General features: G+C 43.1%; 1 protein-coding gene across 3 annotated transcripts in view; it reads left to right on the forward strand.

Moving 5' to 3' along the window:
• Positions 1–13,299, forward strand: part of LOC122563768 (interleukin-6 receptor subunit beta-like) — a 209,370-nt gene that overhangs the window by 2,934 nt on the left and 193,137 nt on the right. For 2 of the 3 annotated variants that reach the window (XM_043717981.1, XM_043717983.1), the window contains exon 2: positions 2,266–2,384. The exons of the other annotated variant lie outside the window; for it this stretch is intronic. The gene's annotated coding sequence lies outside the window, so the exon portion shown is untranslated. The remainder of the gene's footprint in view (positions 1–2,265; positions 2,385–13,299) is intronic. 3 annotated transcript variants of the gene reach the window in all.

Here is a 13,299-nt window from a genome sequence, read left to right on the forward strand (position 1 = left end):
GAACTCTACTTGTAACTGGGCTCCAGGCTGAATATTTACCATCTACCACCACTCTCTGCCTTCGACCGGTTAGCCAGTTTTCTATCCAATTGGCCAAATTTCCCTCTATCCCGTGCCTCCTGACTTTCCGCATAAGCCTACCATGGGGAACCTTATCAAATGCCTTACTAAAATCCATGTACACTACATCCATTGCTCTTCCCTCATCCACATGCTTGGTCACCTCCTCAAAGCAGTCAATCAGCCTTGTAAGGCAATACCGTCCCTTCACAAATCCGTGCTGGCTGTCCCTAATCAAGCAGTGTCTTTCCAGATACTCATAAATCCTATCCCTCAGTACCCTTTCCATTTCTTTGCCTACCACCGAAGTAAGACTAACAGGCCTGTAATTCCCGGGTTTATCCCTATTCCCTTTTTTGAACAGGGGCATAACATTCGCCACTCTCCAGTCCCCTGGTACCATCCCCGTTGACAGTGAAGACGAAAAGATCATTGCCAACGGCTCTGCAATTTCCTCTCTTGCTTCCCACATAATCCTAGGATATATCCCGTCAGGCCCGGGGGACTTGTCTATCCTCAAGTTGTTCAAAATGTCCAACACATCTTCCTTCCTAACAAGTATCTCCTCTAGCTTACCAGTCCGTTTCACACTCTCCTCTTCAACAATACGGTCCCTCTCGTTCGTAAATACTGAAGAAAAGTACTCATTCAAGACCTTGCTCAACAAGTATGAGGTACTTGCTCCCTGTATGGATGAGGAAATGGCCGTCGGGAGTATAGTCGAGAGTGTGGTGCTGGAAAAGCACAACCGGTCAGGCAGCATCCGAGGAGCAGGAGTATCAGCGTTTCGGGCATAAACCTTCATCAGACTCCGAAGAGCAGGAGAATCGACATTTCTCCTGCCTGACTAGATGTTGCCTGCTGTGCTTTTCCAGCACCACACTCTGGACTCTGATCTCCAGCATTTGGGGTCCTCACTTTCTCCCTGTTGGGAGTATAGGCAAACTGATCAATGCTCCTAGGTACAGGGGGCTATTTAAGTAGGCGTGTTAAAAAGAGAAGTTGTAGTGATAGAGAATTTTATAAATAGACTTCCCGTGAGCATACTTTGTAAGTAGCATGGAGAATCCTGCATTGTGGGTTGTTAGACAGGAATTTTCAATTTTCCAGTACACTCAAACAGGAACACTTCAGGGAACACCTCTGGGACACCCGCACCAACCAACCCAACTGCCCCGTGGCTGAACACTTTAACTCCCCCTCCCACTCCGCCAAGGATATGCAGGTTCTTGGCCTCCTCCATCGCCCGACCATGGCCACATGACACCTGGAGGAAGAGCGCCTCATCTTCCGCCTAGGAACCCTCCAACCACATGGGATGAATGTAGATTTCTTTACCTTCCTCATTTCCCCTCCCCCACCTTATCTCAGTCCCAACCCCCGGATTCAGCACCACCCTCTTGACCTGCAATCTTCTTCCCGACTTTTCCAGCACCACACTTTTCAACTCTGGTCTCCAGCATCTGTAGTCCTCACTTTCTCCTAGACAAGGACACAGGCAGGCATTCCTAGAGCCGATAGTGAGACATTAGAATGGTGTGTAGCCTCCCTGATGCCAGGGTCAAAGATATCTTGGAAAAGGTGCACAATATTCTCCCGGGGAGAGTGACCAGCAGGAGGTCATTGTAAACATGAGTACCAAAGCCATAGAGTCATACAGTCATAACGTAATACAGCATGTAAACAGGCCCTTTGGTCCAAACTGGTCTGTGCTGGGTACCCAATCAGCTAGTTCCAATTGTCTGCATTTTGTCCATATCCCTCTAATCCCTTCTCATCCATATACCTATCCAAACATTTTAAAAATGTTACTATTGTACCTGTCTCAACCACTTTGTGGTTGGTCATTCCATATAAGCATTAGTGTCTGCCTGAAGAGGTTGTTCCTCAGATCCTTCTTAAATCTTTCCCCTCTCATCTTAAACCTATGCTGTCTAGTTTTTAATTCCACATCCCTGGGAAAAAGACTATATATGTAAGAGAGGTCTTTGGTTTTTTTTTGGATAAAATTGAACTCCAGTTGTTTGTTTCCTTGTTATGCAACTGTACAAAACCAAACTTTGTTTCTGACTGTGTATATATAGGAAGAGATTTTGTTATGAATAAAGTATATTTTGGAATAAAACCAAATTTTGTGAGAAGTTAGTTCAATCACCACAGCTGAACAATTGATTAAGGGAGAACCCCATCCTTTATAATAAATAGGAGGACGAGCATCCAATAGAGGGCGACAGAGAGACATCACTGAGGAGCATTCTGGGAGAAGTCAGCTCATTCGGCATGACTGAACAGTGAATCGAGGAAGAATCTGGTGTCAAAGAATGGTAAACCCTAAAAATTACATCACTGTAGTGTTTCCATCTTTTCCTCTTTCTCTGAAAAAAACTAAAAATGAGCAAGAAATTGGGAGAGGTTGTTCGAACTTCGTTGGAGTCGAGAAGGCATTTAGAGCCATAGAGATGAACAGCACAGAAACTGTTGGTCCAACTCGTCCATGCTGACCTGATATCCTAACCTAAAATGGATCCATTTGCCAGCACTTGGCCGTTATTCCTCTAAACCCTTCCTATTCATATACCCATCTGGATGCCTCTTAAATGTTGCATTTGTACCAGCCTCCACCACTTCCTCTGCTAACTCATTCCATACATGCACCACCCTCTGTGTGAAAAAGTTGCCCCTTATGTCCCTTTTTCTCTTTCCCCTTTCACCCTAAACCTATACCCTCTAGTTCTGAGTTCCCCCACTCCGGGGAAAAGATTTTGTCTATTTATCCTATCCATGCCCCTCTTGATATTATAAACTTCTATAAGGTCACCCCTTGGCCTGTTTGTATAGATTGCTTGTAATTTAAGTAATCAGTTAATTGGAAATTACCAACAAAATAGTTTAAGTGGGGTACTGTGTGGTGGAAGTGCCGCTGGGCGTTATTACTGGGCTTCAGTGAGTAATGTCAGAAATGCAATGTAAGATTCTTTTATCTTTTTTAGTGTAAGGGGTAGAGATGGCAGTTAGGGCTGTGGCATGCTCCTCCTGCCAGATGTGGGAGATCAGGGTGCAGTCTAGTGTTCCTGATGACTATGTCTGCAGGAAGTGTGACCAGCTGCAGCTTCTCACAGACTGCATTGTTTGGTTGATGCTGTGGTCTGACTGAGGACCGTACGGTGGCAGACAGTAAGATATACACTAGTTACAGGGAAGTGGTCACACCACAGATAGATGGGTGACTGTCAGAAGAGGAAGGCAGAGAATGCAGGACTCTGCTGTGGCTATTCCCCTCTCCAACAGGTATACTGTTTTGGATACTGTTGCGGGGGAATAGCCTCTCCAGGGAATGTAACAGCAGAAGCCAGGCCTGTGGCACCACAATTTGCTTTGTTGGAGAGCGTAGTTGGACAAAGTCCAAGCGAGCAATAGTGTTCAGAGACCTGCTAGTTAGGGGCACAGACAGGTGTTTCTGTGGCTGTGTTGCCTCCCTGATGCCAGGGTAATCTGAGTGGTTGCCTGAAATTCTTAGGGAGGAGGGTGAGCAGCCAGAACTCATTGTGCAACTTGGTACCAATGAAATAGGTAGAAAGAGGGATGAGTTCCTGTAGAGTGAATACAGAGAGTTAACAAAGAGACTGAAAATCAAGGCCTCAAGGATAGCAATGTCTGAGTTCCTAACCATGCCACGTGCTACTAAGGCAATGAAGAGAAGGATAAAATAGGTGGCTAAGCAGCTGGTACAGGGGCAGGGTTTCAGGTTTTTAGATCATTGGGAGCTCTTCTGGGACAGGGCTGACCTGTAAAAGAGGGATGGGTTGTCCCTAATCTGCAGGGAAGCAATATCCTTGCAGGGAGGTTCGCAAGTGCTACTTGGGAGGTTTTACGCTAGGGTGGCAGGGGGTGGGAACGATAGCAGCAGGTCAGCAAGTGGAGGGATTGAGGGGAAGGTTGATTTTAAGACCAATAAGTTAGAAAAGTCAGAGACAGGTAAATGAATATGAATGGTATTAATGGGCTGAAATGGGTTTATTTCAATGCAAGGAGTATTATAGGCAAGGCAGATGAGCCTAGAGCCTGGATTAGTGCATGGGACTATGATGTTGTTGCCATTGCAGAGACTTGGTTAAGAGAGGGACAGGATTGGCTCCTCAACTTTCCAGGGTTTCACTGTTTTAGACAAGGTCGAGAGGAAGGTAAGAGGGGCGGAACAGTTCCATGACTAATCAGGGAGAATGTCACTTCTGCACTCAGAGAACATACTGGAGGGCTCGTCCACTGCGGCAATATGGGTACAGCTCAAAAATAGGAGTGACTGCAATCACTCTGATTAGATTATACCATAGGTCCTCTCCAATAGCTACCGAGACATTGAGCAACAAATATGTAGACAGATGATGGAAAAATGCAACAACAACAGGGTGGTCACAAGGGGTGGTTTTAACTTCCCCAGTATTGACTAGAACTCCATTTGATCCAGAGGCTCAGACAGGTCAGAATTTGTAAGGTGTATCAAAGAGGGCGTCTTGGAACAGTAGATGGATAGACCAACTCGAGGAGGGGAACTTATATTGGCTATTGAGCCCAGCCGGGTGATTGGCCTTTCAGTGAGAGAGCATTTTGGAACCAGTGATCACAGCTCCTTACGTTTTAACATAGTTATGAATAAGGATAAGTCAGGACCTTGTGAAAAGACACCAAATTGGGGGAGGGAAAATTATGTCAGTATTAGGCAGGAACTAGATAACGTTAATTAGGATGAGCTTTAATTGGCAAGTCCATATTTGAAATAGAGTCAGAAAGTCATAGAAACAGGCCCTTCGGCCCAAACTGGTCCATGCTGACCATGGTGCCGACTCAGCTAGTTCCAATTGCCCACATTTAGTCCATATCCCCCTAAACCCTTCCCATCCATGTACCTATTCAAATGATTTTTAAATGTTGCTACTGTACCTGCCTCAACCATTTTCTCTGGCAGCCCAAACCATATACAAACTACTCTCTTTGTGAAGAAATTGCCCCTCAGGTCCTTCTTAAATCTTTCCCCCCTCTAGTTTTCAATTCCCCATCCCGGGGAAAAAGACTATATGTGTTCATCCTATCTATGTCCCTCATAATTTTATACACTTCAATAAGATCACGCCTCATTCTCCTACATTCCAAGGAATAAAGTTCTATCCTCGTCAACCTCTCCCTATAACTCAGGCCTACTATTTCTGGTAACATCCTTGTGAATTTTCGTTGCAGTCTTTCCAGTTTAACCATGTCCGCAAGAAATAATAATAAAGATCCTAGAACGAGCCTGTTAGCACACCACTAGTCACAGGCCTTCAGTTTGAGAAACAATCTTTAACCACCACCCTCTGCTTCCTACCATCAAGCCAATTTTGGTTCCAATTAGCTAGCTCTCCCTGCATCCCATACAACATAACCTTTGTGACTAACCTGCTGTGTGGGACCTTGTCAAAGGCTTTACTAAAGTCTATATAGACAACATCCACTGTCCTGAAGAAGGGCAAAACATCGATTCTCCTGCTCCTTGGATGCTGCCTGACCTGCTGCGCTTTTCCAGCAACACATTTTTCAGCATCCACTGTCCTACCCTCACCTTACCTCTTGGTTACCTCTTCGAAAAACTCTAAATGATTTGTTTCACACACAAATCCATGCAGACTATTCCTAATCAGACCTTTAGTATCGAAATGTTGGTTGATCCTGACCCTCAGTATCCTCTCCAACAACTGTTGTCAGGCTCACTCTCCTGTAGTTCCCTGGCTTGTCTTTGTTACCTTTCCTAAACAATGGAACAACATTAGCCATCCTCCAGTCTTCCATAACTTCATCAGTGGGTAAAGCTGAAGCAAAAATCTCTGCAAGGGCCTCTGTCATTTCTTGCCTAGCCTCCCACAGCATCTCCTCTCTAGTCCAATGCATCCCCATTTGTTTCCCTTATTTCCTTAGCTTCCATAAACGTGACCCTCAGTAAACACTGAGGAGAAATATTCATTAAAAATCACCCCATCTCCTGTGGATGGCCATGCTGATTTTTAAGGGGATCAATTCTCTACCTAGCCACCCTTTCACTCTTAATAGAGCTATAAAACCTCTTGGGATTATCTTTAACCTTATCTGCCAGATCCATCTCATACCCTCTTTTTGCTCCTACACTTTTTATACTCCTCTAGGGTTCCACTTGAGCCTGGTTGCTCAAACCCAATATATGCTTTCTTCTTTTTCCTGATCAGAGTCTCAATATCCTTCGTCAGCCAGGGAACCTTTCACCCGTTCAGGAACGTACTGTCCGCGGACTCTTGATATCATACTTTTAAAAGCCTTCCATTTCCTTTTCCTTCAAACAGACTCACTCAATTGACCTCTGCAAGATCTTGCCTCTTGGCCCCAAAATTGTCCCTTCTCCAGTTTAGCACCTTAACCTGTGGACCAGTTCTGTCTTTATTCATAATTATGCTAAAACTAAGAGAGTTATGGTCACTGGACGCAGAGTGCACTCCGACTGAGATCACTTTTGCCTACTTCAGTCACTTGCTCAACCTCGTGTCCTAAGAGGAGGTCCAGTGTTGCACCCTTCCGAGTAGGGCTCTCTATGTACTGATTTAGGAATCTTTCTTGGACAAATTCCACTCCATTCAAGCCTTTTACAGTCTGGATGGCCCAGTTAATGCAGGGGAAATTAAAATCTCCAACCAATACTATTCTATTATTCCTTCAGGTATCTGCAATCTGTCTGGTACTGGTTGGCTATTTGGGACTCTATAAAACAGTCTCAACAGAGTGACCATCCCCTTCTTGTTTCTAAGTTCTAATCATACGGCCTTATTTGATTACCCCTTAAGAATAATCTTGCTAAGCGCTGTTGTTATGTCCCCCCTTATCAAAAGGACTACTCTCTCTTCTCGCTTTCTTGTATTTCTGTCACACCTGTAGCTTCTGTATCCTGGAACACTGAGCTGCCAGTGTTGCCCTTCTCTCAGCTATGTTTCTGTTATGGCTATAATATCCCAGTCCCCAGAGCCAATCCATGCCTAGAGCACATCTGCCTGACCAGTCAGGCCTTGTGCATTGAAATAAATGCACTTTAAACTAAAAGTATTTTCCCTCCCTTTACTGTGCCCTAGCTATCCTGAAAAGTAAACTTGCTCTCGATGGCTAATGTATTTTCCCCTGACTTCTTGATGGCCTGTCTGTTATTTAGAGTTCCGCCTCCCTGCCAAACTATTTTAAACTCTCTTGTGTAACACAGTAATTAGGAAGAGAACAGGATAAGATTCTGAAGAGAGAATATAAGAAATTAGGTGGTTATAAAGTAGGTCCTCAAGGTGAGTCATATCAGAATCACTCCTAGTGCTATGTGATAGCAAGAGTGTGAATAGGAGGATCCAGCAGATGAATGCATGGCTGAGGAGAAGGTGCAGGAGGCAGGAATTTGCATTTTTGGATCATTAGACTCTCTTATGTATAAGAGACCTGTACAAGAAGGATAGGTTGCACCTGAATTGGAAGGCAACCAATATCCTGGCAGGGAGATTTGCTAAGGCTGCCTAGGAGGCTTTAAATTAGTAAGGGAGGGGTGTGGATGTATGGGGAGGTGGGCAGGGAGACCATGGGGAGCCCAGAGAGGTAGAGAGAAAGAGATATGTCTGAGGCTGGAACAGTTGAGAAGTTGAGCAATTTTCAAGGCTGGCAACACCAATACAGCGAATGAGGTAGGAATGAAAAGTTCCTCTCCCTGAACTTGAAGAAGGTCTTTGACAAGGTGTCACACAGGAGGCTACTGAGTAAGATAAGGACCTATGGTGTTAGAGGCAAGGTGCTAGCATGAATAGAGGTTTGGTTGTCTGGCAGAAAGCAGAGAGTGGGGATAAAAGGGTCCTTCTCAGGATGGCAGCCAGTGACAAATGGTGTTCCACAAGAGTCAATGTTGGGACCACAACTTTTCACTTTTTACATTAACGATCTAAATGAAGGAACTGAGGGCATTCTGGCTAAGTTTGCAGATGATACAAAGATAGGTTGAGGGACAGGAAACATTAAGGATGCAGAGAGGCCGCAGAAGGATTTGGACAGGTTAGGAGAGCGGGCTAAGAAGTGGTAGATGGAGTACAACGTGGGAAAGTGTGAGGTCATGCAATTTGGTAGGAAGAACAGAGGGATGGACTATTTTATAAATGGGGAGAAAATTCAGAAGTCTGAAGCGCAAAGAGATTTGGGAGTTCTGGTCCAGGATTCTGTCAAGGTAAATTTGCAGGTTATGTCAGTATGAGGAAGGCAAATGCAATGATGGCATTTAGTTTGAAAGAACTTGAATATAAAAGCAGGGATGTACTTCAGGGGCTCTGTAAGGCTCTGGTCAGGCCACATTTAGAGTATTGTGCACAGTTTTGGGCCCCATATTTCAGGAGGAATGTACTGGCCTTGGAGCGGACTCAGAGGAGGTTCACGAGAATGGTCCCAGGAATGAAAAACATACGAGGAACGTACACTCAATAGAGTTTAGAAGGATGAGGGATTTTCTTATTCAGTTTGTGGATGGACTTATTAGAGAAGGATCAAAACTTGACCTTCTCTTGGGCAATAAGGCAGGGCAAGTAACTGAGGTGTCAGTGGGGGAGCACTCTGGGGCCAGCAACCATAATTCTATTGGTTTTAAAATAGTGATGGAAAAGGATAGACTGGATCGAAAAGTAAAAGTTCTAAATTGGAGGAAGGCCAATTTTGACAGTATTGGGCAAGAACTTTCAAACGTTGATTCGAAGAGGCTACTCTCGGGTAAGGGACGGTTGGAAAGTGTGAGGCCTTAAAAATGAGATACTGAGAGTAAAGGGACAGTATGTTTCCATTTGTGCGAAGGGCAAGGCTGATAGGTTTTGGGAATTCTGATCTCTAGAGAAATTGAGGTTCTTGTCAAGAAAAAGGAGGATGCAGGTATAGACAGCTGGGATTGAGCAAATCCCTTGAGGAGTATAAGGGCAGGAGGAGAATACTCAACAGGGAAATCAGGAGGGCAAAAATGAGACATGAGATAGCTTTGGAAATTGGGGTTAAGGGGAATCTGAAGAGATTCTATAAATACATTAAGAGCAAAAGAGTAACTAGGGAGAGAATAGAGCCTATTAAAGATCAACATCTACTTATGGAACGGCGGGAGATGGGTGAGGTACTAAATGAGTATTTGGTGTCAGTATTTACCATGGAAAAGGATGTGGAAGTTAGAGAACTTGGAGAAATATAGAGTGATATCTTGAAAAGTTGCAACTTCAAATATTACAGAGGCAGTGGTGCTGGATGTTTTCAACTGCATTTAGGTGGATAAATGCCTGGAAACTGATCAGGTATATCCCAGAACTTTGTGGGAAGCCAGAAGTGATTGCTTGGCCCCTTGCTGAAGTATTTGTGTCATCAGTATCCATGGGTGAGTGTAGGAAGACTAGAGGGCGGTTAATGTCGTGCCATTATTTAAGAAAAACCAGGGAATTATAAACCTGTCAGCCTGACATTAGTGGTGGGTAATATGTTGGAGGGGATTCTGAAGGACAGGATTTACGTGTCTATCACTACACTGAAACAGCTCCTGATGAATTTAAAGGACCCGTACTAACAATCAGCAGAACAAATGTCATATGCAAAATATGACAAAATGCAAGGACTGCAACAGACATTACATTGGACAGATGGGCAGGAAACTAGCCACCAGAATACACGAGCACCAACTAGCCACCAAAGGACATGACCAACTATCATTAGTATCCATACACACGACGAAGAGAGATACCAGTTCGACTGGGACAATGCATCCATCCTAGGACAAAAACATATACGGGATTTCCTGGAGGCGTGGCATTCAAACCGGAACTCCATTAACAAACATATCGATTTAGACCCCATTTACAAACTTTTCAGAAACAGAACCAGAAGTGATATCACTCACCACAGCAGACCAAGACCGAAAAATAGCAAGCGGGACAGGACACCAGCATTTCATCGGAGGCTCACTGATGATGTTACCTAGCATGATGACGAGGCGTCTGAGAATACATTTACTAGCTCAGCAAGTAAACTTACAACCCAAACAGGATTTACATGTATTTGGAAAGGCAAGAACTGAGTAGGGATAGTCAACATGGCTCTGTGCATGGGAAATCATGTCTCACTGACATGATTAAGTTTTTTGAAGAAATGACGAAGGAGACTGATGAAGGCAGAGTGATGGATGTTGTCTGTATGGACTTCTGCAAGTTCAACAAGATTCCTCATGGAATCCAGGGAAAGCTAGCTATTTGGATACAAATGTAACTTGAAGATAGGAGACAGAAGATGGTGGTGGAGGGTTGCTTTTTGCACTGGAGGCTTATGACTAGAGGCACGTCAAAAGGACTATTGTTTGTCATTTAAATAAATGATTTGGATGTGAATATAGGAAGAATGATTAGTAAATTTGTAGATGACACCTACTCTGTGTTTCAGGTGACAAAGGAGCAGTGCTCCAAAAGCTCGTGATTTCAAATAACCCTGTTGAAGTATAAGCTGGTGCCATGTGACCTCTGATTAAGGAAAAGGTAGAAGCACAAGTAGGTGACAGGGCTGATGGTTACCAAAAAATGAAAGGAAGAGCAGGTGAATGTCTTATTGCGCCAAGGAATTACACAAAAGGAAAATTGATAATAGGACAAACCTAAAGGCTTTGTCAGTGAATGGACATAGTATTCAGTCTAGAATTAATGAGTTAACAGTACAAACAACAAACGGAAGGGTATGATTTGGTGGCAACTACTGAGATGTGATTACAAGGAGAGCAGGTTTGAGAATTAAATATCCAGGGTACTCCGTGTTTCATAAGAATAGGCAGCAAGGAAAAGGAGGTGATGTAGGTTTCTTAGAAAAGAGTGATCATTGCTGTAGTGAGAAATGATTTCATCATTGGGATTCATGATGATACGTCAGTGTGGGTAGAAATAAGAAAAAACATGGAAAAGAGGTCCTGGTGGTAGGCATATATCCATTCCCTAATACTAATTTCACAGCGTAAACTAGGAAATACTTGGGGCTTATAAGAAAAGTCATGAGTGACTTAAGAAAAAAAATAGTGATTTTAGTATGAACCTAGAGTGGATTAATCAAATTGGCAAGGATAGCCACGAGGGAGAATTCATTAAATAGCTTAGATTGTTTCTTGAAGCAATATGTTGGGAAACCAACCAGGAACCAGACTATTCTGGATTTGGTATTGTGCAATGAAGTGGGATTAATTAATAATGTCATGTTAAATTATCTTCTATTGAAGAGTGATCATAGCATACTCTAATTTCAAATTCAGTTAGAGGGCAAAAAGACTGGAGTCCCACACTAGTTTTGGTGTTAAATAAAGATAATTATATCGACATGAGGACAGATTTGGCTCTCGTCACTGGGTTGGAAGGCTAAAAGGTAGAACAGCTGATGAACAGTGGCAAACTTTTAAGGAGATATTCAATTTCTTCTAATTAAAATATATTGTAGAGGGGAAGAAAGATTTGAAGAGGGGGAGAAAGCACCCATGGCTAAGCAAGGTAATATTAGGGTAAAACCTAAGGCACATCATATTACAAAGATCAGTGATAGTCTGAACGATTAGGAAACTTAAAGACCATTAAAGGATTACTGAAAAAAAAGAAAATTAGAAAAAAAAGTGCAAAATGTAAAATGGATAGTAAAAGATCCTGTAAGTGTATAAAATGTAAGAGAACAGCTGAAGCAAATGTTGATCCCTTGGAGGACAAGTCTGGGGAGTTAAAAGGAAGAAACACAGAAATGGTAGCCACTAAATCAATATTTTGCCTCATGTTTCATAATGAAGGACACTGAAACTCTCCCAATCGTCATAGGCAATGCAGAAATTATAGAAAGGGAGGAACTTAAAACACTGGAGAAAAATTACTGGGCAAACTATTGAGAATTCCTCAGCGACTCATAGTCTACATCCTATGCTCTTAATGGAAGTGACAGCAGCAATAATGGCAATAATATTCCAAACTTCCATGAATTCTGTGAAGGTTCTAATGGAATATAAAAACGCTATTGTAACACTTCTGATTTAAAAACAATAGGAGACTATAGACCAGTTATTTTAATGTCTGCCATTGGGAAAGTTTTGGAATTCAATATTAAGGATGTAATAACAGCACATTTGGAAAATCAAAATACAGTCCATCAAAGTCAGCATGGTTTTATGAAGGATAAATTGGTTTGACCAATTTTCTAGAGTTCTTTGAAGATGTAGCAAGCAATTTTGAAAATGGTATAGATGTGGTATATCTGGACTTCCAGAAGGCATTTGATAAGGTGCTGCACAGAAGGTAAGGTCACATGGTGTTTGGGGTAATTTATTAGCAGAGTTGGGATAAATAAGTATTTTTCTAGTTGGTAAGATACAGTTAATAGGACGCCACAGGTTTAGTATACACACTCCCAACTATTTACAACCCGTATTAATGACCTCCTGGTATGGAATGAACGATAGTCAAATTTACAGGTGATACTAAAATAGATGGGAAAGTAAGTATTGTGCATAGTATTAGTCTCTTTACTTGACGGGGGATGTAGTTGCTTTGGAGCAGTTCAGGGGAGGTTCACCAGATTGGAATCAAGAGATACGGGGCTTATCTTACGAAAAGAGATTGAGCAGTTTAGGTTTGTACTTGCTACTGTTTTGGGAGAATGAGAGGAGATCTAATTGAGAAATACAAGATGATAGAGGGTATTGACAAAGTAGACAGAGAAAGGATGTTGCCCCTTGTGGGATAATCGAAAATGACAGAAATCATAGATGTATGTTAAGGAGTGCCAGTCTTAAAACAGAGATGAGGAGAAATTACTTCTCTCAAAGTGTTATGAATATATGGAATTTACCCGCATGGGCCCCAGCTATGCCTGCCTCTTCGTAGGATGTGGAACAGTCCATCTTCCGCAACTACACTGGCCCCACCCCCCACATTTTCCTCCGCTACATCGATGACTGTATGGGTGCTGCCTCGTGCTCCCACGAGGAGGTTGAACAGTTCATCCACTTCACCAACACCTTCCACCCCGACCTCAAATTCACCTGGACAGTCTCAGACTCCTCCCTCCCCTTCCTCGACCTTTCTATTTCTATCTCAGGCGACCGAATCAACACGGACATCTACTACAAACCGACCGACTCCCACAGCTACCTGGACTACACCTCCTCCCATCCTGCCCCCTGTAAAAACGCCATCCCAT

Source organism: Chiloscyllium plagiosum, chromosome 27 (assembly GCF_004010195.1).
Source record: "Chiloscyllium plagiosum isolate BGI_BamShark_2017 chromosome 27, ASM401019v2, whole genome shotgun sequence".
NCBI lineage: Eukaryota > Metazoa > Chordata > Chondrichthyes > Orectolobiformes > Hemiscylliidae > Chiloscyllium > Chiloscyllium plagiosum.